Source organism: Hyperolius riggenbachi, chromosome 1, assembly GCF_040937935.1.
Source record: "Hyperolius riggenbachi isolate aHypRig1 chromosome 1, aHypRig1.pri, whole genome shotgun sequence".
Lineage (NCBI taxonomy): Eukaryota > Metazoa > Chordata > Amphibia > Anura > Hyperoliidae > Hyperolius > Hyperolius riggenbachi.
In genome coordinates, this window is record NC_090646.1 from 381,095,945 (window position 1) to 381,121,314 (window position 25,370).

The window sequence follows — 25,370 nt, forward strand, 5'->3', positions numbered from 1 at the left end:
ACCTTATGCATCCAAGCAATTTTCACCTCCCATTCATTCACCAATAACTTTATATCTTGAATTCATAAGAGATCCTTTGAACCCATCTTAACCACTTTCTTTAAACCCATCCTAACCACTTCAGCCTTCAGCGTTTTCTCACCTTAAGCATCCGAGCAATTTTCACCTCCCATTCATTCGTCAATAACTTTATATCTTGTTTTTTTCCACCACCAATAAGGCTTTCTTTGGGTGGTACATTTTGCTAAGAATTATTTATTTCTAAATGCATTTTATTGGTAATATTAAAAAAAAGGAAAAAATTCATTATTTCTGAGTTTTTGGCCATTATAGCTTTAAAAGGTTATTACACCATTTAAATTATGTCCCTATCACAATGTATGGTGCCAATATTTTATTTGGAAATAAAGGTGCAGCTACGTCCAAAAGGCTTAAATGGTTAAAGGACATCTGAGGTGAAAATAACTGTTGAGATAAGCAATAGTATCTACCCTCCTTCTACTAAAATTGACTTTTTAAAATATCCCACAGTTTTATTTTATATTTAAATCTAGTTTTTAAGTTTTTACTGTTTCATTGTCTCTGCTCAATTACTCCTTCATTGAAGAATTCCAGACCTCAAATCTATGAACTATTGACCCTTTTTATCTCTCTCCTTCTCTCACATGCTATTTACTGTCATGAAAGTGTTTTATGGCTGTAATTACTTATCAGTGAGGGTTATGCTATAGTCCCGACCCTTACAGAAACTGTTACTTGCATACCTCATTTTTAAATTTTTCAGGCATAGAACAAAAAAAGGAACACAGCATAGTCATGTGTGTGCTTGGCACTGTACATACACACGTCCATCTCATCACGTCACATGTCACCTCGGTTGTCCTTTAACTCTTCTATGTGTTTACATGCAAAGTAGAACAAGCAATTAAACATTTTAAACTTTTTTAGATCAGAAAGTTGGGTTGCATGAAGACAGTGAATGATGGCCTATTTGCCTCCCCACACAAGAAAACATGTATCACACCTCATCAGCACACACACACGTACTATATGGTACAATATTATACAATTTCCATTTACGCAACATCTCCAAAGTCTGCCTCTTCCTGACTCCGGACACTGCAAAACTCTTTGTCAATGCCTTTATCATCTCCCGCCTGGACTACTGCAACACGCTCCTGTCAGGCCTCCCTCTGAATCGCATCACCCCCTACAATCCATCATGAATGCAGTATCAAGCCTGATCTACTCTTCCCACCATTTTGTCTTCCCTATGCAAATCCCTCCACTGGCTCCAAATACAATTCAGATATCAGCTTCAAGATCCTACGTCTGGCCTACACATGTATACACAAGTCCTGCCTGACCTCCAACGACCTCCTTCTAACCACTCCACGCACTTGCACTCTCAAATACAGGACTTCACTAGAGGTGCCCCCATCTTGTGGAACTCTCTTCCAATGCCCATCAGGCTTGCCATCTCCTTCAAGCCACCCCATCCCCCTCCCTTTACATTCCTTTACATTATAAGGCTTTGGCCAGTGGCTGAGTGCCAGGTGAAACCCTTCTTGTCTGTTCCATTATTAGAACTACTACTTACCTGTATGGTGTTGTCTGTCACCCCTATTATCATTGTCTGTAACCTTATTTATTGTCTGGTGCTGCGTAATATGTTGGCTCTATATAAATCCAATAAGTAATAACAATAATACAATACAGTACTGCATTTGGTTTCCTGTGTGTCAAGGCCTTTGTGATAACCTGAGAGGCAAAGGACTCAAAGGGCAGGACAGGAAACCACATCTGTACCTGGCTTGCCAATGTTTGATCAAAATACTTTCCGTATCCTTTTTTTTTTTTTTTTTTTTTTTTTATACCCACTTCTAAGTTTAAAAGTAGGCAGTTAAATTGGATGTTAAACAGGACACAGAACATGTATATTGTGCTTCTTTCCTGGTGGACTCAAACCGCTTCAGGTCTGCAGCTACTTGTTGTGCAACCAGGTTCATTAAGGGGCCTTGACCAGAGACTACTTACTGTTTTACATAGTGACTTGAGCTGGGATCTAACCCTGATCGAAGGCTGGATGGTGTATGGTGGCTGGATGGTGTATGGTGGCTGGATGGTGTATGGTGGCTGGATGGTGTATGGTATAAGGTGGCTGGATGGTGTAAGATGGCTAGATGGTGTAATGGTGTAAGGTGGCTGGATGGTGTAAGGTGGCTGGATGGTGTAATGGTTAAGGGCTCTGACACAGGAGACCAGGGCACCTATTCAGTAGGAGACCTTGGGCAAGTCTACCTAACTCTGCTACTGCCTGTAGAGCATGTCCTAGTGGCTTCAGCTCTGGTGCTTTGAGTCCACCAGGAGAAAAGCGCAATATGAATGTTATTTGTCTTATTTGTCTTTTCCTATGCAAATCCCTCCAATGCTTTAGCTTTAAGATCCTATGTTTGTCTTACAAATCTATACACAAGTCCTGCCCGACCCACATCTCTCACCTGGTCAGCAGATGCATACCTGGCTGTCCCCTCTGCTCCTTCATCAACTTCTTCCTAACCACCAAATGCATCTAGCACTTTAAACAAGCCCTCAAAACTCACCACTTCAAGATGGCCTACCCAACCTCACCAACGTCCAAACTTTCTGGCTAGAACCTCTCAATGCAGCCCCCTCCAATCATGTGATCACTCCAAGTAATGTAACTTGCATTATACAAAGTATATGTTGCTTGTATAACGTATGTTATTGCTTGACTATTGTTTCCTAAGCCAGCCAGTAATACACATTATACAAACAATGTGGAAGTTGCATCAATATCCTAAATTATGCTAATTGTGTAATGCACATTACATAGTTTGTTAATGCCAGTGCACTGCTTGCACGTGTACAATTTACCACTATTTTGTGAGTATACCCCTTGGTGTGGTCAGGATTCTATGATATACCTTGTGATTAATTAATTTGATATTTGATTAATCCTTGAATCTTGGTTTGCTTTAGAAATATTGAATTACAATGTGTGATTAGTAAGTAATTTTTGATAATTGCGTATTGTCTCACTTACTGAATAAACCCGACAGAATCCCGATCTGTTTGAAGTATTTAGTGCTGCTCTGAAATGGCTGTTAGACCAGTGTTGACTTTCATCTGTGATGTTATGAACATAACCAAAGACTAAAACTAAGCATTTCTTTAAAGCAGATGTCACCAAGTCCTGGCCTCCCATATTTGTCATTTATAAATAAGCCATTTATTATCACATTGAACATGTCAGGATATTTGTTAATATAACAGCAGTGGTGGCTGAGAAAAAAGCCTTTCATCTGCAGTGAGGAAAATATGAACAAAGATGAACAAACCACATCCGCTTTAGAACCTCATTTTAAGTTGCAATGACCTCACAGACATCCTGTTTGGCAAACAAAAAATGTCTGTTTTAATGGAATCAAGTGTCTCTCTAGAGACTGATGTCAACTCTACCTGTTTGATGATGGATATTGTAGCTCTGGCGGCAATATTTGTTCTGCTGTACAAAGTTTCCAAAATTTGAAACGCTGAATACCAACTAGATTCATCATTCATTTAAAAATCTGATCTTCTCTCCCAGCTTTCATGTATTATGCTTAGCTATATAATATTTAGCATTTTAGATTTAAGTTGGAAAAATAGTTAGATTAATTAAATGCTTAATGATCCATATACAAATGTGCACTTAGCCTAAACAGAATGCTTTACGTCACTTAAATATTAAATACATGTAAATAAAAAGTTTAGCCAAGAAAAAAACGCATTCTCCATCTCTTTAAATAAATTACACCCCTCACAATCAGCCCACACTTGTCGTACAGCCCTAGTGAGAATAGAGAGCAGGGACGAAAAACCTTTTACAGGAGCTATTTCTTTATATTTTTCTTAGAGATGGCCCGAACAGTTCGCCGGCGAACATCAGCTGTACGCGTTCGCGGCGGGCAGCAAACAGATCGGGCAGTTCGATCCGCCCCTATACCTCATCATTGAGCTAAACTTAGACCCCCTACATCACAGTCAGCAGACACATGGCAGCCAATCAGGCTGCACTCACCCACAGACCCCCCCCCCCCCTCTAAAAACACAGCTCCGCCGGCCATGATATCAGTCTCAGGTGCTGCTACTGTAGTGAGTGGAAGGGAGAGACATTGCTGCAGAGACAGGGGCAGTTAGCAAGGTGCTTCTGTTTATTGCTGAAAGCACCCCAAACAAAAGCCCTTTTGAGAGCTCATATTGTTCTATTAGTTTTTTTGTTGTTGTTTGTGTGTGTGAGACACTGGTCACACTGCATACAGTCCGGCCACAGTCATTGCTGGGCTGTGTAGTCCTACTATACTCTTCTATCTATATTGCAAGCAAGCCAGCACACTGTCTATCATAAGCTGTGCTTAGCTTGCTACTGTATCAGTTATTGAACATCTGTCTGTGTGGGTTACACACTGCATATAGGCCACAGTCTGTTGCTGGGCCTTGTAGTTCTACTATACTCTTCTAACTATTGCAATCAAGCCAGCACACTGTCTATCATAAGCTGTGCTTAGCTTGCAACTGTATTTGTTTTTGATATCTGGGTGGGTTACACTTCACTGCATACAGGCCACAGTCAGTTGCTGGTCTTTGTAGTTCTACTATACTCTTCTATCTATATTGCAAGCAAGCCAGCACACAGTCTATCATAATTTGTGCTTAGCTTGCTACTATCAAGCGTGACAATGACAACCTTTTGCGGCTGTTTGTGGCAGTGCTCTAAACAATGAGTTTGGTCTGTCAGTGTGAAGCAGTACACTACTTACACTACCTGATTGATGTATACACACATAAGATGTTTTAAAGCACTTTATGCCTCCAATTTAGCAATGCAATGTAATTTCTGCCTTTCAGGGATTGTAACCCTACTCTGCGTCAAATACATAATTTTCTGAGGGACTTTTGGCATGTATCCCACTCCGCCATGCCCCTTGAAACAACTTTTCTGTCACTTTTGTGGCAAAAAATTGTTCCTGTATGTTTTAAAATTCGCCTGCTCATTGAAGTTTATGGCAGTTTACCTGGTTCGTGCGAACTCGAACTTTTGCGCAAGTTCATGTTCGCAGTTCGCGAACCCAAAATCTGAAGTTTGAGCCATCTCTACTCTTCAATTGTGGCTCTTCTTTCATTGTTTATCTATTATCATGTGGTTGCCCTAATAAACTCTATGTAGGTAGAACTACTAGACCCCTAAGGCAGAGATTAGGAGAACACAAGAGGAATATACAGGATGATTGTGTAAAGTATATCGTTCCTAGAAATTTTCAGGAAACACATGAGGGGTTGGTAGATAGTTTGAAGATGCTGGAATTAGAAATGATACAAAAAAAAACAATAAAGGATTGCGCTTCAGAAAGTTATGCGAACGCGAATCCTATTGGATTTTTAAACTCAACTCACTGACACCCGCGGGACTAAATGAAGGGTTGGAAGCTGCAACTTACGTCCCTTCTCTTTGTCTGGTGATAGGCTTGTGGTTTCTCGCCCCACTTTTATATCTGTGTGGGTCTCGGGTGTTCCCTTCACAATGGAGAGGGCTGTCTTTGACCTATAGAAAAGGTGAGACCGGGAGCCCCTATGGTGCAGTATTGTTAGTATAATTGGAGATGTGAATTTGTGAATAAATTATACTCACAAAGGTAGGTTGCAATCCTGCAACCACCGTAAATGCCTGCGGAAAGATAACCGTTTCCGCTCGGTGTTCCGGAACCTCTGGATCTGGATGGTCGCTCTCCTCCTATGGTCCTGGTCCCCAGCAGACAATGTCCCCAGGGATAGGAATGACACCTCAAAGAAGTGTTGAGTATTCGATTGAAGCACGTTGGTGGATGCGCCCAAAGATATATTGTGGCAGCAACTAATTGATTGTACTCATAAAATTATGTAGAAAAATTATACATGGTATAATAAGGAGGTCTCTTACCTCCAAAAGCAGACTCACGCAGATAGAAAAAGGAGTCTTTAATAAAATAACGGTTATCCTGTAGACAACGCAGCCCGCTTCCTCAGGTTAATAAAACAGATAACCTTACTAGTAGCCGTGCAGAGCTCGGGCGCATAGATCAAAAACGCCCCACTTTGCTGTTCTGGTTTATGACATTATACCAGTCCTCTCCCTTTCTTGTTCCCTTGGGCACTAAACAAGCTATATTTCTATGGTTGCATTAGGTGGTGTACTGCTATTCTTTTGAAGGTTCCCTTTTTAAGGTTTATTGTGGTGAGTACACCAGGGTTGTTCTATTTCTTTAACCTATTTTGGTTCCTGGACGTAGTTTCTACGTCCAGGAACCATGTGCGCTACCGCGCGCTCCCGCGGCCGATCGCGCGCGTGCACGCGCACTCCCGGCCGCGGATTCGGTAGCCAGGGAATCAATGTATCGGGCTACGGTGCCCGATCATTGATTCCTCTCCCCCGCTGAAAAAGCGACAGCTTCTCTCGGAAGCTGCGCCTTTTCTGGCTGTTCCCTTCCCGATGAGTCACTGTAAGCGTATGTTACGCTTAGAGTGACGTCATGTAAACAAACTCATGGCCGCCATCTTATGGCCAAAAAGTAATACTACACCTGTAAAAAAAAATAAAAAAAAAAATTAACACACATTTACATTATAAATCTATTGTTTACCTCCCATCCTCCCAAAACTACCCAAATAAAATGTTTACTATAAAAAAAAAAAACCATTACAATAAAAAAAAAAAAATGTAAATATTTACCTAAGGGTCTAAACTTTTTAAATATCAATGTAAAGATGAAATATTTCTATAATTTTTTTTATTTTAAACTTGTAAATAGTGATAGATGCAAAACGGGAAAAATGCACCTTTATTTCCAAATAAAATATTGTCGCCATACATTGTGATAGGGACATAATTTTAATGGTGTAATAACCGGGACATATGGGCAAATACAATACGTGAGTTTTAATTATGGAGGCATGTATTATTTTAAAACTATAATGGCTGAAAACTGAGAAATAATGAATTTTTTCCGTTTTTTCTTATTCTTCCTGTTAAAATGCATTTACAGTAAAGTGGCTCTTAGCAAAATGTACCCCCCAAAGAAAGCCTAATTGGTGGCGGAAAAAACAAGATATAGATCAGTGCATTGTGATAAGTAGTGATAAAGTTATAGGCTAATGAATGGGAGGTGAACATTTCTCACGTGAAAACGACGGAACCTGAATGGGTTAAGATTATATTTCTACCTGCCCTCTACCTGAGCACTGGCCATTGAACTGCAGCTCAGTGGTTACTGAGTTGGTAGCGTCTACAATTCCAGTTTGAGTAAAGCTTTATTGGCAGTGCTGTTCGTTGCCATATACTCCAATGTAGTTATCATTTATTATTTTTATTATTATTATTTTATTATTTTTTTTTTACTTTTATATGGATCATTAATTCCATTATGATATTAACATTGCACTTTAATCCTGTATCTATGTCTATGCACATATATTTGTTGTACTCACATTAACCTGTTTATGCATTTATGAGAAAGTGTTATAGCTTTCTCATTCTCATGGTATTAATTGTGTGTAGCTTTTTATATATACCTTTTAACACTTTATGCCTTCTTTATATATATTTTTCCCCGAATGACATGCACTATACAATGATTTACATTGACATGAGTATTATATGATTGACAACCGTGGGCAGTAGCATGAGTCCTCCGTAAAGATCACACTGCGTTCTGTTCCCTGTGCCGTCAGCTGGTTGAGTCCAGCTACGTCTTTTGTTCCCTGTTGTTGTGCGTGCGGCTCCGGTTGCCTAGTTACAAGACGCCGCTCTGCAGCCATTATTTTGTCTTCAGGCAGCATCCGTTCCTACGTGTACGGCATATTTATGCCGTTACTTAGCAACAGGATGCATACTTAGATGCATCCCTTGCGCCATTGCGTCATCTGACGTAGGCGTAGTAACGCCAAAATGCGTCATGACGCAATAGGCGTATAGTAGCTACTTGTCTGCGAGTCCCCATCCCGCCAGAGTTCTGATCCTTTGGGAAGCCCACGCTACTGGCCACAGCATTGAGGAGACTAAGGCAAGGATTTCCATCAGAGGGAAATGAATCTGTATACCATTCGGTGTGATAAGCTGTGATTTTACTTCTATCTTGTAAGTGCAATTTTATCTTTTGTTGAAGCATATTAAAAAGTTAATGCACCAGAAGAGCGCTCCTTTCTGTTTTACTTTTTGTCAGCAACCCATAGTGTAGTACTTCATATATATCTCATATTGACACACTTATACACATCAGTGATCTATAGGCCACCCAGTGTGATCACCACCAATAGACAAGGTGTGCTCTCACCAGATTATAGTGCTGCCTAATCACAAACAGCAACAGCGCTTATTCCTCTGCATAGGATCTCAATATTCTGGGCGTCACAACCACCACCAGTATCTCACATATGCTCTCACCAGATGGTTAGGCTGTCCAATCACAAACAGCATCAGCGCTGTTGCTGTTTGTGATTAGACAGCACTATAATCTGGTGAGAGCACACCTTGTCTATTGGTGGTGATCACACTGGGTGGCCTATAGATCACTGATGTGTATAATTGTGTCAATATGAGGTATATAAAATGTATTACACTATGGGTTGCTGTTTGTCTTAATCCCCCTTTTTTGAGTATTAAGTGATGTTTAACGGGATTGTTTGTTATATGATGGTCTTGGTGTTTGTGATATGACATGAAGATATCTTCTGGTGAGTGCATTATATATACAGTATATTTAGTGTGCTTCACTGAAGGGATGCTTCACTGGTGACCACAGTTGGGTGGCGGTGCATAAAACTATCAAGGAATACTGCACTATTACCCCTATATTTATTTTTCCCTTTTATGTCTCGTCTGAGGTGCTAACTACAAGATATCGGAAACCTAGTGACACTGGTGTATCAGAGGACTATTTGTCATATAGGAACCTCGATCAATACCTTGGGATACCGTCTAGAGCACAGACACCTGTGAAATTGAGATATTGCCGAGCTATAGCCACCCTTGATGAAGCTTAACCCTAACACACAGTCACTTTCCATTGTCTTCACTGGAACCAGCATCCAATGCATGCCTTTTTACCAATAAATACTGATAGTTGCAAATGTAACTATCAGATTGAATATTTAACATAATACAATGAGACCCCTTTCAAATTGGCTGTGTTATGTTGCTCTTTGGTACTCTCCCCCACCACAGATTGTCGCAAGGGAGATGCAAGCCTATGGAGACTTGCAGAGTTAACCTAATGCAGCACAATGCAATGGAAGTATCGAAATCAATGCAATCCCAGCACAAAGTCTAAATCACACATTACCGCATGAACCGTGCCTACCGCACGGATCATGCAGTAATGCAAGTCAATGGGCGATGCAGGCAGTGTGCACAACAGGACCGCAGTGCGAGGCAGCACACATACACGGATGGGTGGGAATTCTAGTAATGTACTTCCTGCCCAGCAGGGAGCACGTCACTATACCAGGGCATGCATATGACCCTGTTGCCGCACTGTGGCACAGGGTCAAATGAAGCCTCATTTCTGCGGTGTGGAATGCACACATCCAGTGTAAAACTGGCCCGGATGAGAAGAGATGACCCTAGCATAACTGTACATGATTAACAGTAAACATAAACAGTACTGACTGTCACCTTTATCACAGCATAGTGTTGGTATGTACAGTAAAGAATGAGGATGGGTAGGAACACAGGAGCATTATTCAACACCTGAGGTGCTATTATAGGTGAGTCTTATTGCATTGTAGGGGAAAATCAATTTCATATTGAAAACAGAGAGGCCAAGAAAATTACAATAAAGGAGGGGAAAAAATCTACAAAGTCAAAAGTCCACGTTTTTAATCTGTATTCTTCCATAAATCGCTAACTTATATTCATTTCGAATCCCCACAGTATGTAAATACTTCTACCCAAAAATGTTTAACACTTGAACAGCTTCACCAAATGTGGGATGATGTTACACATGTGATTTCATTACATTAGATTCATTTTTTTGAATCATTGAAACAAAACTGGACATTTTTGTCCACATGTACCAACCAGGACTACACCAATATCATTTATGTCTAATAAGCCAGGTTGGTTGTATTTAGGGGAAGGTCTAGATTGTAACTCATTAATAAAAAAAATGATAAAGGCATACAAAATAGAACATATATTCATAGAAAAGTACTGTACATTCAGTTCTGAAATTGTGAAGTAAGTTCATTATAAATTAGAGAATTAGAAGTAAAAAATCTGACACTCATGCCTTACTGCTGACATTGTTTTAAGAGGTGTGGGAACAATCATAAATGATAGCTTAGTCATTATTTTGGTAAATTAATCTTCCTGCTAATAATATAAATGCTGTTTAATTGGATTGTGAGCTGTAATTTCCATGTTAGGTTTAAATAAAATGAGAAGCTAACTGGCTTCATGGTTTTTTTCATCTCGGGCCAAATGGAAACAAAAACCTATGTACACATTACATTGTAGTCGTACATGTCACTTTTATTTCTACAGTCTCCTTTGTAGAAGTATATATGGCCAACTACAATAAACTGAGACAAGTGAGAAATACAGGGAAAATATGACTATCCTAGCTGCAAATAAATCACACTCATATAAAGAAGTAGAGAAAAATATCAGAACTCCACCCTCTCCCCCCATAAATATAAAAAAACCTCTGAAAATCATAGTGTATGAAAAGAAGCGTAAAGTATAATTCCACCTCTAAATTTCAAATCATAGTGTATGAAAAGAAGCGTAAAGTATAATTCCACCTGTAAATTTCAAAAGTTTTTTATTTGAGTTTTTAGAACAAATAAAACAAATAAGAAGGCACAATCATTTAGGATATGTGGCATATCTTGTACAATATCAAGAGTCAACCACAACAGGATAGTAAATACAGCCTGAACAATTCAGATTGCACAATAAATGTATAACATAAGGTAAGTCAGAGAAGGGACTTCCACCAATGTTGTGTAGTAATGGAATTGAATGGTCATTTATATGAAAACTCTAGTTGACTAGATTAAATCCAGTGTAACCAATCTAATTATGGTACAAAAATGAAGCTTTCAAGGAAAGTAATGTAAGGAGTAGACAGAGGAAAAATAAAATAAGTGTAGAGAAATGTCTGCTGGTACCTAGGCCCAGGGAATGCCAGAGGTAAGCGAGCTACCACTAGACTACCAGGGGATTCTAGAAGGGAAAGGGAGTACTGCGAGGCTACCAGGGAATCTTTGAAGGGGACAGATGTATCACTAGACTAGCAAGATGCATAAAGGGGAAGAGGGTACCATTAGATTACCAGGGTATGCTTTAAAGGTGGTGGCGGTGGTAATGTGAGGGGTACCACTAGACTACTAGGGAAACTTAAAGCAATATAGAGGTGTCGGTAAAAGATCAAATTTACTTATCTGAGATTTATTCCAGCTCACTGCAGTATATTAGGTCCCTTACTGTAGTTCCAATCCTTTCCAGGGTGCCACAGTCCACTCCAAAAGATCCCCAATTAGGACTCAGGCTGCGGCTGCGGCTGCTGCACAGGCGTGGTTCCATCCACACGCCTCCTCAAATGCACTCCCATAGCCAGAAGCATTCTGCGCTTGAGCAGTGTACAAAGACTAAAACTGCACAGGATTCTCCTAGCCATGGGAGCCAATCAAGGAGGTGTGGGGAGGGGCCCACGTATGTGCAGTAGCCTTATCATTTGGAGCAGACAGTGGCACCTTGGAGAGGATTGGCACTACAGCGAGGGACCTGATAAACTGCAACCCTATACAATGCAGGGTAAATAAAATAATTCCGGGGGGGGGGGGGGGGCACCCAAAGAAAGTCTAGTTTGTCCTGAAAAAAACAAAACAAAAATGATAAAGTTCTTGGTGACTGACCTTTTGCCTGCTTTTTTTAATTGTACCCCAGCTGCCAGCACTTCATTGGTGTTTAGCGCAGGGAGCACTTGATATCTACCTGATCTGAACACTAGATTGGGTATATTCATGTCAAATTATTGCTCCCTTCACTACTCTGCTTTTGGGAGGGCAGGATGAGTTTACCTGACTGCGGCGCTGCAGCACTGCATTATCTAACGCAAGATAACTCATGTAAGGTGGTCAAAAAGTTAAATAGGGGGCATGGCTAAAACGTCAAAACTGCTGTAGCCTATAAGGAGAAAACAGCTCTACGTACAAAGTGGTTAAGCAAGTCAATTTTGAGCTCCCAAGTTAAGTGTAAATTATATTTTACCTGCTTACTGCACCAGGTGCAGTATAATCACGGCCTGGCAAACTTCATCTGAACAGGGCAACGAAAGTTAGTCAAGCCGTGCACGCTACTGTTACCGCCGGTTAGTGGGGACATCAATGAATGGGAACGCAGTTCCCATTCATTAATCTAAGTCCCTGATTCAATGAATGCTGGCGTCTACGAAACGTCTGCATTCATTGTATCTTCCTGTTGCTACTGCGCACGCATAACTATATATATATAACATAAAAAAAATACATAAATAGCTGCCTTAGGGACTGAACTTTTTTAATAGGTATGTGAAGAGGGTATAAAACTGTGATTATTTTTTTTAATTTGCAGGCTTATAATTAGTGATGGACGCATAACTGAAAAAATATTGGCACCATACATTGTACTGGGGAAATATTTTAAATGTTGCAATAACCAGGACAAATGGGCAAATAAAATGTGTGGGTTTTATCCACGGTAGAACATTTTATTATAATACTATAATGGCCGAAAACTGAGAAATAATTAATTTTTCCCATTTTTCTTCTTACTATTCCAATTAAAATGTGTTTAGAATAAAATAATTCTTAGCATAATGTAACTCCCAAAGAAAGCCTAATTGGTGGCTAAAAAAACAAGGTATAGATCAAGTGATTGTGATTAGTTGTGATTAAGTTATTGGCAAATGAATGGGAGGAGCGCTGACAGGTGAAAATTGCTTTGGTCCTAAAGGGGTAAGAACCCTCAGTGGTCAAGTGGTTAAATAATATTTGAGTAAAATATTTTGTCTTAACTTACTATAACACATGTGAGATAATTAGGGTAAAAAGATAATTGATGCAATGGAGAACCCAAACTGAATTATTGTGGGTTTCAGGCTAGTATATGAATACAGATATTGCAAAGTTATAATGTGAACTGACAGTGGCAGCCTAATGATACCTGCAGCTCAGTTGCAGGCTCGGACAGGTCCGGTTGGAGCTCGGGTTTTTGCCCGGTAGGCCTCTTGCCCCCTAGTGCTGAGAAGGAGGGGGCACAGCGCATGAAGGGGGGAAAGTGGCACAGAGCAGCGGGGAGGGGGGGAAGCCCCCCTCCCTCACCTCAGGCCCCCCATCTGTGCTCCCCCCTCCAGAATTGCAGCCAGCCAGCAGTAGCAGCGGGGATCGGCTTACCGAGAGAGAGGGATAGCTCTGCGTGCCGCTGGTCTGGTCTTCTGCACTGACACTATCCAATCACGCTCTCACTGTACTTCCTGGGAGAGCGTGATTGGACAGTGCAGTGCAGGAGACCAGACCAGCAATGGCACACAGAGCTCTCTGACTCTCAGTGAGTGATTCCCGCTTGCTGTTGCGCTGGCTGGCTGAAATTTTGAAGGGGGGAGCATGGAAGGGGGAGCTCCAGGTGAGGGAGGGGGGAGGCTTCCCCCCTCCACACACTCTGTGCTCACTGCCTCCCCTTCCAGGCTGGGGTCATCTATAGACCTGCCTAGCTAACTGGAGACACTTATAGACCTGCCTACCTAAACTGGGGACACCTATATACCTGCCTACCTGAACTGGGGACAGTTATAGACCTGGCTACATATACTGGGGACAGCTATACACCTGCCTACCTAAACTGGGGACACCTATATACCTGCCTACCTAAGCTAGGGACACCTATAGACCTGGCTACTTATACTGGGGACACTTATGGACCTGCCCACCAGACCCTCTCTTTCTTGGGGAATCTGCTGCCAATATGATTGCATTTTGTGGGGAAATCTGCTGAAAATCTGGTTGCATTTTGTGGGGTAATCTGCTGAAAATCTGATTACATTTTGTGGGGAAATCTGCTGACAATCTGATTGCATTTTGTGGGCAAATATGCTGACAATCTGATTGCATCTTGTGGTGAAATATACTGACAATCTGATTGCATTTTGTGGGGAAATCTGCTGACAATCTGATTTTATTTTGTGGGGAAATATGCTGACAATCTTATTGCATTTTGTGGGGAAATATGCTGACAATCTGATTGCAGTTTGTAGGGAAATCTGCTGACAATCTGATTGCATTTTGTGGGAAAACGGCTGCTAGATTTTTTTTTCTTGGGGGAAAGGGGTCGGACCTCCACCATGTGATCTGGAAAAAAAATGGCCCTCCATGCCCGCAAAGTTGGACAGCACTGGACTACTTAATATTTTTATTTTGCGGCATTTGACTACTTGATGAATTATCATGAGGCATGTAACTACTTGATTATTTTATCTAAAATATATCTGGTCGAACCCAATCTCTGTGAATAACACCGCTACTTATTTTTAAGTCTGCCCATGACCCATCATGACCATGCCCATGTTTCAGTGCGTGGTGACACCCATTTATTTCTGCTGCGGCGTGCTGCGCAAGCCGCACGTGGACATCTCCCTGTTGGGGACTGTCCTCAGAAGTGCTCACAATCTATTCCCTACCATAATCTAATGTCCTACCAAATTATGTGTATATATATATATATATATATATATATATATATATATATATATATACAGTGGGTTGCAAAAGTATTCGGCCCCCTTGAAGTTTTCCACATTTTGTCACATTACTGCCACAAACATGAATCAATTTTATTGGAATTCCACATGAAAGACCAACACAAAGTGGTGTACACATGAGAAGTGGAATGAAAATCATACATGATTCCAATTTTTTTTTTACAAATAAATAACTGCAAAGTGGTGTGTGCATAATTATTCGGCCCCCTTTGATCTGAGTGCAGTCAGTTACCTATAGACATTGCCTGATGAGTGCTAATGACTAAATGCAGTGCACCTGTGTGTTATCTAATGTCAGTACAAATACAGCTGCTCTGTGAGGGCCTCAGAGGTTTTCTAAGAGAATATTGGGAGCAACAACACTGTGAAGTCCAAAGAACACACAAGACAGGTCAGGGATAAAGTTATTGAGAAATTTAAAGCAGGCTTAGGCTACAAAAAGATTTCCAAAGCCTTGAACATCCCACGGAGCACTGTTCAAGCGATCATTCAGAAATGGAAGGAGTATGGCCCTGCTGTAAACCTACCAAGACAAGGCCGTCCACCTAAACTCACAGGCCGAACAAGGAGAGTGCTGATCAGAAATGCAGTCAGGAGGCCCATGGTGACTCTGGACGAGCTGCAGAGATCTACAGTTCAGGAGGGGGAATCTGTCCATAGGACAACTATTAGTCGTGCACTGCACAAAGTTGGCCTTTATGGAAGAATGGCAAGAAGAAAGGCATTGTTAACAGAAAACATAAGATGTCCCGTTTTCAGTTTGCCACAAGCCATGTGGAGGACACAGCAACCGGGGAAAAAAAGAAGGGGTGGCATCTGCTTCTACATCAGCTCCTCATGGTGCCCCTCTTCGGTGATACTCGAGAGGAAGTGCTCTCCGGACCTGGAACTACTACTAATCAACTGCAGGCCGCCATACTCACCACGGGAGTTTTCCTCTTACGTCCTTGCCGGAGTGTACATCCCTCCTGATGCTGATGTCAAATCTGCCCTACTGGTTCTAAGTGAGACAATCTCACAGTGGGAGACATCCCTCCCGGACTCACTATTCGTCGCTGTGGGCGACTTTAACAAGGGCAACCTGCGCCAGGAGATGCCACGTTATCACCAGCATGTGGCCTGCCCCACCAGGGGCCAGAACATCCTTGACCACTGCTACACGGCACTGAAGAATGCATACAAAGCAGTTCCATGGGCAGCGCTGGGCTCCTCTGATCACTGTCTCATCCTTCTTATCCCGACATACAGGAGGCGCCTAGAATCAGCTAAACCGATCGTTAAGTCTGTCAAGGTGTGGTCGGATGAGGCCAAACTGAAACTTCAAGCCTGCTTTGAATGCACAGACTAGAAGTCCCTGGAAGTGCCAAACCTGGATGAATGGGCAGATAACATCACCTCATACATCAGTTTCTGAGAGGACTCTTGTGTACCAACAAAATCCTTCAAGGTGTACCCGAACAACAAGCCGTGGTTCACCAACAAGCTACGGCAACTGCGGATGCGCAAGGAGGCTGCACACAAGTCCGACAACCAGGAGGACTACAGAAGGGCTAGAAACGACCTAAATAGAGCTGCCAAAAAAGAGTACACTGAGAGAATAAAACACAACCTGTGCTCAAACGACTCACGTGCCGTATGGAAGGGGCTGAAGGCTGCCACTAACTACAAGCCCCAGACCCAGCATGCAACTCCCAGCCCGATACTAACAGAAGAACTCAGCAGATTCTACTGCAGGATTGAGAACCAGGAAGCTCCAGAAGGGAACCTGGGAACAGCTACCCCACCTCTGAGCCCTGCAAACAACATCGTGAGCATGCACTCTCCCTCGGTGGTGGGTGAGGCCGAGGTCTTGCGCCTCTTATCAACACTAAATGCCAGGAAAGCCTCTGGCCCAGACGGAGTATCCCCAGCCTGCCTGAAAACCTGCTGTCAGCAACTTGCTCCCATCCTCTCCGCTATATACACCAAGTCCCTAAAGGAAGGCAAGGTCCCTGCATTCTTCAAGAGGTCTACCATCATACCTGTCCCTAAAAAACAAGGGGTCTCTGAACTTAACAACTTCAGGCCTGTGGCCCTGACATCGGTCATCATGAAAACCATGGAGCGGGCGGTCTTAGCCTACCTTAAGCTCTCCACTTCGCCCCTCCTAGACCCCTTCCAGATTGCCTACAGGGCAAACAGGTCCACCGATGATGCGATCAATATTTGCCTGGAGCTCATCAACTACCACCTCGACAGGACAGACACATACGCTAGGATACTGCTCCTGGACTTCAGCTCGGCCTTTAACACCATCTGCCCACGCATTCTCCAACAGGACCTAGCTGCACTTGGAGTTCACCAGATTCTACAACTATGGATCACAGACTTTCTCACCAACAGGTCCCAAGTCGTCAAACTGGGCGATATCCACTCCCAAGCAGGGACCACGAAGACGGGTGCTCCTCAAGGCTGCGTCCTGTCTCCATTGCTGTTCTCCCTCTACACAAACAATTGCACATCTGAGGCAGACTCTGTCAAGGACGGTCATAAAGTTCGCTGACGACACCACTATCGTTGGCCTTATCACCAAGGATGATATCCAGGAGTACCGTCAGCAGGTGGAGAGAATTTGCAACTGGAGCAAGGAGAATAGACTGGTGCTTAACACTGCAAAAAACGTGGAGCTTATCATTGACTTCAGGAGGTCCGCCCCCACCTCACCTCCAATTTATATCAATGGCACTGAGGTAGCCAGAGTGCCCTGCGCCCGGCTTCTGGGTACTACCATCTCCAATGATCTCAGCTGGAAGCCCAACATCACTGCCACCCAACGGAAAGCCCAGCAGAGACTCTTCTTCCTTCGCCAGCTGAGGAAGTTCGGCATGACTCAAGGAATTCTAACCAGCTTCTACTCCGCCACCATCGAGTCGATCCTTTGCTCTTCCATCTTGGTCTGGTATGCTGGCGCCACCGCTAGTAACAAGGACAAACTACAGAGAGTCATCAGGTCAGCGGAGAGGATCATCGGTTGCCCCCTCCCCTCACTTGCCCTACTACACAACAAAAGGCTGAAAGGCAGGGTGCTGACGATTGCCAACGATCCGTCACACCCAGGCCACCGCTACTTCAGCCTGCTGCCATTGGGCCGGAGGCTGCAGGCCATCTCCACAAAGACAGCGAGACATAGAAACTCTTTCTTCCCATCAGCAGTCAACCTCCTAAATTCTCTCCACATACTACCATCACCGCAAGCCCCAATGAGCAGCGGGGTTAGCCGTGATACGGCTGATTAGTCAACCGAACCAACCAGCCCACAAGACTAACTGTCAGACATATCCGTGCCACACTGAGACCGTGATGTATATTGTATTGCAATGCAATGATAACTTGTCGCATCAGCTGTCCACTGCTATCGAGCTATGTATCTATCTATCTATGTTTTCTTTTTTTCCTCCTGAGCTATATGTATTGTGCCAAAAACAATTCCGGGCATGACCCAGTCACGCTTGGCAAAATAAACGATTCTGATTCTGATTCTGAACCATGTGGAAGAAGGTGCTCTGGTCAGATGAGACCAAAATGGAAAACGCTATGTGTGGCAGAAAACTAACACTGCACATCACTCTGAACACACCATCCCCACTGTCAAATATAGTGGTGGCAGCATCATGCTCGGGGGGTGCATCTCTTCAGCAGGGACAGGGAAGCTGGTCAGAGTTGATGGGAAGATGGATGGAGCCAAATACAGGGCAAACTTGGAAGAAAACCTCTTGGAGACTGCAAAAGACTTGAGAATGGGGCAGAGGTTCACCTTCCAGCAGGACAACAACCCTACACATAAAGCTAGGGCAACAATGGAATGGTTTAAAACAAAACATATCCATGTGTTAGAATGGCCCAATCAAACTCCAGATCTAAATCCAATTGAAAATCTGTGGCAAGATCTGAAAACTGCTGTTCACAAACGCTGTCCATGTAATCTGACTGAGCTGGAGCTGTTTTGCAAAGAAGAATGGGCAAGGATTTCAGTCTCTAGATGTGCAAAGCTGGTAGAGACATACCCTAAAAGACTGGCAGTTGTAATTGCAGCAAAAGGTGGTTCTACAAAGTATTGACTCAGGGGGCTGAATAATTACGCACACACCACTTTGCAGTTATTTATTTGTAAAAAATGTTTGGAATCATGTATGATTTTCGTTCCACTTCTCATGTGTATACCACTTTGTGTTGGACTTTCATGTGGAATTCCAATAAAATTGATTCATGTTTGTGGCAGTAATATGACAAAATGTGGAAAACTTCAAGGGGCCGAATACTTTTGCAACCCACTGTATATATGGTGCAAAATTTTTAGAGTACATGTGTATGTGAGCCCACAATGGGGGGGGGGGGGGGGGGGGCAGGCTAAAGCTTTCTTGATGGGCCCTTAGTGTCCCAGTCCGACCCTGCTCAGATGTATAGACAGTATTGGTGCAGATAGGGGTTTTAATTCCCAGGAAACCATTAAAAGGAGTGGAATTATACAGCCAAGATGTGAATGCTGCCCATGCATTTGGAACCCCCCATCCTGTTTGACTTGCCCTTGCCTGTACCACATTCAGCAGACCCACCTACTAACCTTGTTCTATGCCCCAACCTTTCATTACTGAATAACCATGGTTCCCTTTCCCTTACTTGTTAAATCTGATGTCGCCTGCCCACCATTTAGCTTGTACGCTTGCCTCAGAATGGTCCTCTTCTCCTTTTGTTTCATAATTTCTACTTGGTAAACATGTACATTTAGTTATTTGCACCCCCTGTTATGTATTGTCGAGTGCTGTTTAATATAGTGGTATTTCATAAATACATGATAATTTAATCATTTAAAAAAACAGGAACATGTGGAAAATAACCATGGAGCAATTTGAATTCACACATTTCTAAGCATAGGCAGATTAACACAATACACTTTCTTACCCAACAGCAAATACTGAAATGCAATTTCAAACTGTTGTGGAGTTTACAGAATATCAGTACAGAATGTCCCTTCTTCAGCATTCAAAGGTTGAGTGTTTTGCTGTATAGATTCAAGTCTGTCTAAGTATTGTATTTTTCCCCTGGCAATGAATCCTGCTATGAGACTGATCTGCAGGTGTCTTAGCCTTGCAAACTACCTATTGAGCCTGGCGTAGTTATTCTCTGTCTATTCGCATTGCACAGTTAGTGAAAAGAGGTGAATGTGAAATGCTGCAATATGACAGGTTGTTAGTATAACAGGACACGAAGATACACACATGAGATGAATGAGCAATGATAGGCCAAAAGGTACTGAGATAAAAGAGATACCAGGAAAAATGGCACACATAGAATACTGAACATGCTCCACATTCACAATAAAAAAAGAGACTTGTCTGCACATTTAAAGTGAACTGAACTTGCAAAGCAATTATCCATTTTGTACTTATCCTATTTCTATTTATTCACTTACACAACTCCAAATCCTAAACGAAACGTCACCTAACATCAAAACCAGAATATGGATAAATTCATTATCGGTAATCAAATATACATATTTACTTTTCTGTGTTTCTGAGCTGGTCTGAAGGAGAAGGCAATGAATAGGGGACAATGAACCTGAGGCCCAGCCTTTGAAGAAGGGACAGCATTCCAAAGTAGGTTTTATGTCACTGTTCACCTCATTAGATAGCTGCGTCATAAGTAATCGTCAGGGCTCAGTGTCCTGATAGGTAAACATGGCTGATATAAAGGATTAGGAACGTTATAGAGTGCTAAAGATTGCTTACATATGCAGGGCCGGCCTTAGGTTTCACAGCGCCCTGAGCGTAACCAGATTTTGGTGCCCCCCCCCCTTTCATCCTCTTTGCGCGCACGCACACACACACCCATGTGCAAGATTCCCTTTAGTGTATCTAGGCAGATCCCCCCTTTAGTGTATATATAATATATACACTAAGGGCGGGATCTGCCTATATATACACTAAAGGGGGGATATATATATATATATATATATATGTACACACACACACTAAAGGGGGGGATCTGCCTACAAGACTAGTAGCCTCTCCCCCACCTTGGTGTTTATTATAGGCTACTAGTCTTGTAGGCAGATCCCCCCTTTAGTGTGTGTGTGTGTATATATATATATATATATATATATATATATATATATATATATATATATATATATATATATATATATATACATACATACAGATCCCTCCATAGTGTATATATAAGTTTAGGCTACTACTTGTACAGTGTAGGTAGCCAGGTTAGGGATGGGAATGGGATCAAGGAGAGCCTTACTTGGTCAGTGCACGAGAGAGTGCATGCTGAGAGGAGAAGATGGCCAGGTGGTCTCTCACAGAGGAGAGGACACAGTCACTCACACAGCAGGGCAGGGCGGCTGGCATACATGCTGCTGCGCGCTTCAGCGCTCCTGGCTCCAGGCATCCATACTATCACGGGGCCGGGGGCTGGGCGGAGTCTCACACTGACTCCAAGAGGCAGCGCCGCATGGTCTTCGCCGCGTGGCACCAGGGGGCGGAGCCAGAGGGGAACATAATCGATGAAGCCGGAGCCCGCAGCCACCTCAGCACAAAATAAAAATATGCGGCAGGAGCGCGGCGCCCCCCTGGAAGCCGGCGGCCCGGCGCCCTGAGCGATCGCTCCGGTCGCACAGGCCAAAGGCCGGCCGTGTACATATGTATGCAGTGTTATCTATGTGACCATCAAAGAACCCTTACATTTGATGCCTGGACACACACTTACACACCTTGCAGATGTCTAAAATGATCACTAATAGTAGCATATGACTTAACCACTTAACTGAGTGGCATGCACTTTCCTTGTCAGAGGGGACAGGTGGGAGAAGCAGGAAGCAAAAACAAAGCCATTAGCTGAAAAAAATAATATGGTACATATTTTAAAAGTCTAACCTAAATATGGAACTTCAGTCATAGGACATATAATTTTGTTACAGCTATACTAGATAGAGGAATGAAAGTCAGGAGGAAAGGTCACATGGGGTCAAAAAGAATCAGGATATTCAAGATTCTGACACTGAAAACGAATGTAAGCCGAGATCAGGGTCATCAGGGATTCTTCCAGCTCAGGTGGCAAGAGAGTGCGATTTTACAAAAAACATGATCACCGTACATGCAATGTATCTCAATGGCATTGCATTTGACTTATGTTTGTCTGCAAATTTGTGTTCCCATTTAAAATTCGGACTGCAGGTCTGCTTATTTCCATGTGTGATGTGCAATTCAATGCAAATCAATGTTAACTCAGGAAAATCATTTTTACACCAAAAATCACATGAGATGTGGAATTTATTTACACTTATTTTTCATGTAAATTAACTTCACTTTTATTCATTCAGAAATTTGGGCACCGGGTGAAGCCACTAGTAGAATGTCATCAATATTACCAATATTCTACTATTGGGTGCTGGATAATGACAATAGTAGGATATCTGTAATTTTACCAACATTTTACCATCACTTTACCTAACCTTACACCACACTGACACATTAATATCTACTCATAACACTAACCTACCCCTTCCTACGCTTAACCTACGTCTATACTTAACACTAACAATCCCCCCCCCCCCCCTTGTCCACACAGTAGCACCCAAATTTCAAAGCAGGCACCAACATTTGGAAGTTAGGTTGGAGGCTCCTCAATCAGTTTCTGTTTGATCAACTTTAGGAACATATGCACACATTCAATGATTGTTTTTGGATGTATGTACTACTGACATCTTCCACAGCACTCTACACATTACTTTGAACATTGGAGGTGAAGCCAAGGTACACTGATGATGTCTGCTGTGATAACTTTGTGTTTGGCCTAAAAGCCTTTAAAGTGTGGTGTCACACATATGTTTTTAAGAAAATATACTCTAGGCCCCGTTCACACTTGCGGTTTTTTAAAAACCGGAACGGATGTCCGGACCGTACCAGATCCGGACCGGACCTGATCCGTACGGTTCCTATCCGGATCCGTTCCGGATCCGATCCGTTTGCATCCGTTTTCCGTGCGGTATGAACACGGTTGCGGTCCGGATCCGTTTGAGATAACAAGCTGTATAATAATACCTGGGGTCTGGGAGGTCGGCAGAAGCTCTGGGGTCGTTGTAGGGCCTCACCTCCTCGTTATCAGACGTATCGGACATGTTGCTGTCGGGTAGCTCCAGCGTGAGGTCGCTGCTGCTCCACTCTGTGGGCGCTGGGCCCATGAGTCCCCGTCCAGGATGGCCGCTGTAGCATGGAGGAAGCATGGGAGGTGGGGTGGAGCGTCCGTTTTTTACGGCCAGTGTGTTGTGCGCTCTCCGGTTCTCATTGGTTTGTATTGGCCGGATGCAACAGTCCGGCTCCGCTCCGGATACGTCTGCCGGAGGAGCCGGACCAAAAAATAGCGCATGTTGGATCTTACGCCGGAGTCCGGATCCGGTCCGGCTCCGGTCCGGACGGAACAGACGCATGTGAACGGACGCATAGACTTTCATTGCTGTGCGGTGCGTCCGTTCCGTCCATTCCGCATGCGGTCCGGCTCCGGCACGGCGATTCCGGACGGCGACCACCAATGTGAACCGGGCCTAATAAAGGACTTATGATATTTTAAGCATATTTGAGTTTACTAATCACATATATGTTCTACGTCAGTTTTGTGACAAGGGGCTGTGTTCTGAACCTTTGGCTACAAAAGGAGTTGAGGGTAATAGAATGTGGGGGCTCATAGCTCTGTTCGGTTGCACACTTAATAGATGGGAAAATGTTGCCCCGCTGTATACTGACCAGTAGGCCTGACCGTAACATATCTGAGTTTTCTACAGAGACTCTCTATTGGTCCACTGGACAGAACCAGAAAAATCTGCCAGACATTTCAAATAATTACAGTGAGAAATCAAATTTTGAATTTTGCACTGGGGCTTATTTCAATTAAGCACCTAGGATTCTCACCCTCCTGGCTCCAGCCTCAGTCGGTTCTCTCTTCCTATCCCTCGTTCATTGGGCTCTTGTCTCTGCTTTAATGACATCATCAGCTGGGGCCCATCATGTGCAGACATTAAAGGGCAGTGGTAGAGGAAAGAGGAGGAAAAAGCCAATCACAGCAGCCAATCTTTGTATCTTGCTGAAAGTAATAAAAAATTATAATATTACGTATATTTATCTATGGTTTTGGAGATACTTTACAAACATTTTTACTATAGCAAATTGTTACTTAAATATATAATCAGCAGCTATTTGCTGCCAATTATAGCAGCTGTTGCTTGTCATCATAGCTGCAAATCGCTTTTTGACACTCCAGAGTTCCATTGTGGCAGTGGAACTGGGCTTACAAATCCAGAATTATCCCATGGCAGTTTTCCTGTGTTTTACACACAGAAATGAAGGCTCAGCACTGTAATGATGATGAGGATTTGAATGCTGTCAGTGTTTGCAATGACTCCTGGGAAGACTCAGCTGTTGGAACTAATAGAAACTGAAAGTGAAAAAGTGCTGGACAATTTTCCTCAGTAACAGCCTCATTGTAAACTTAACAGGGGCTTCTGCAAAAAAGTCATCTTAAATGCAGAAAACCATGTTAAGCCACTCATTCCTAGCCAAATTCCTTTTGCCTCCGTATGACATGTGTAACACTGACCTAAACATTTATTTTCTTGTTTGAAATTTCACTTGATATACATGTCCATTTACCTGTGAGATTGACAGGAGAGTTGGCATGGGGTTTGGCGATGTGGTTATGTGACATTATTTTACCAACCTGTTCATAGTTTCTTGCCATATCAGTCCTCTACCTATAACCAATCTCCCTAATGAAATGAATGTCTCCTACCTTTCATTTTCCCCTTAACATTCAGGGGCGTAACTAGAAATCACTGGGTCCCCCTGCAAAAATCTGGATGTAACCCCCACCCACCCCTGCGAAAATCTGGACGCCACCCCCCCACCCTGGGGCCCACTCAGGGCCGTTTTGGGGGGCAGGTGGGGTCACAGCATGAAGGGAGAGCATTGGCCCCCACACCGGTGGAGAGGGGGGCCACTCCCCCCTTCCTCACCTTGGGCTCTCCCCTCAGCGCATTCCCACCCTACATTAAATAGGTGGCAGTAATGGCGGCAGGAACACAGGCATACCTCTGTGTTCCACCACTGAAGTCTGATCTCTAAGTGATACACACTACTTCCTGTTTATCAGGAAGTAGCGTGTATCACTTAGAGATCGGACCTCAACGGTTTATCAGGAAGTAACATGTATCACTTAGAGATTGAACCTCAGCAGTTTATAAGGAAGTAGCGTGTAGCACTTAGAGATCGGACCTCAGCAGTAAAAAATAGATTTATGCCTGTGTTCCTGCTGCCGCTACTGCCACCTATTTAATGCAGGATGGGAACGCGCTGAGGGGAAAGCCTGAGGTGAGGGAAGGGGGGAGTGGCTCCCCTCCCCGCCGATGTGGGGGCCAATGCTCTCTTCTCATACTGCAACCCCTACTGCCCCCCAAAACGGCCCTGGGGGGGCCCAAGGTAGTGGGAACCATCCAGATGT

The 25,370-nt window shown here is 43.1% G+C and overlaps 1 long non-coding RNA gene across 1 annotated transcript in view; it reads right to left on the reverse strand.

Moving 5' to 3' along the window:
- LOC137551835 (uncharacterized) overlaps window positions 1-25,370 on the reverse strand; it is a 111,916-nt gene that overhangs the window by 3,608 nt on the left and 82,938 nt on the right. Inside the window, exon 3 of the long non-coding RNA XR_011027069.1 lies at window positions 23,786-23,957. This is a non-coding gene — a long non-coding RNA (uncharacterized lncRNA). The remainder of the gene's footprint in view (window positions 1-23,785; window positions 23,958-25,370) is intronic.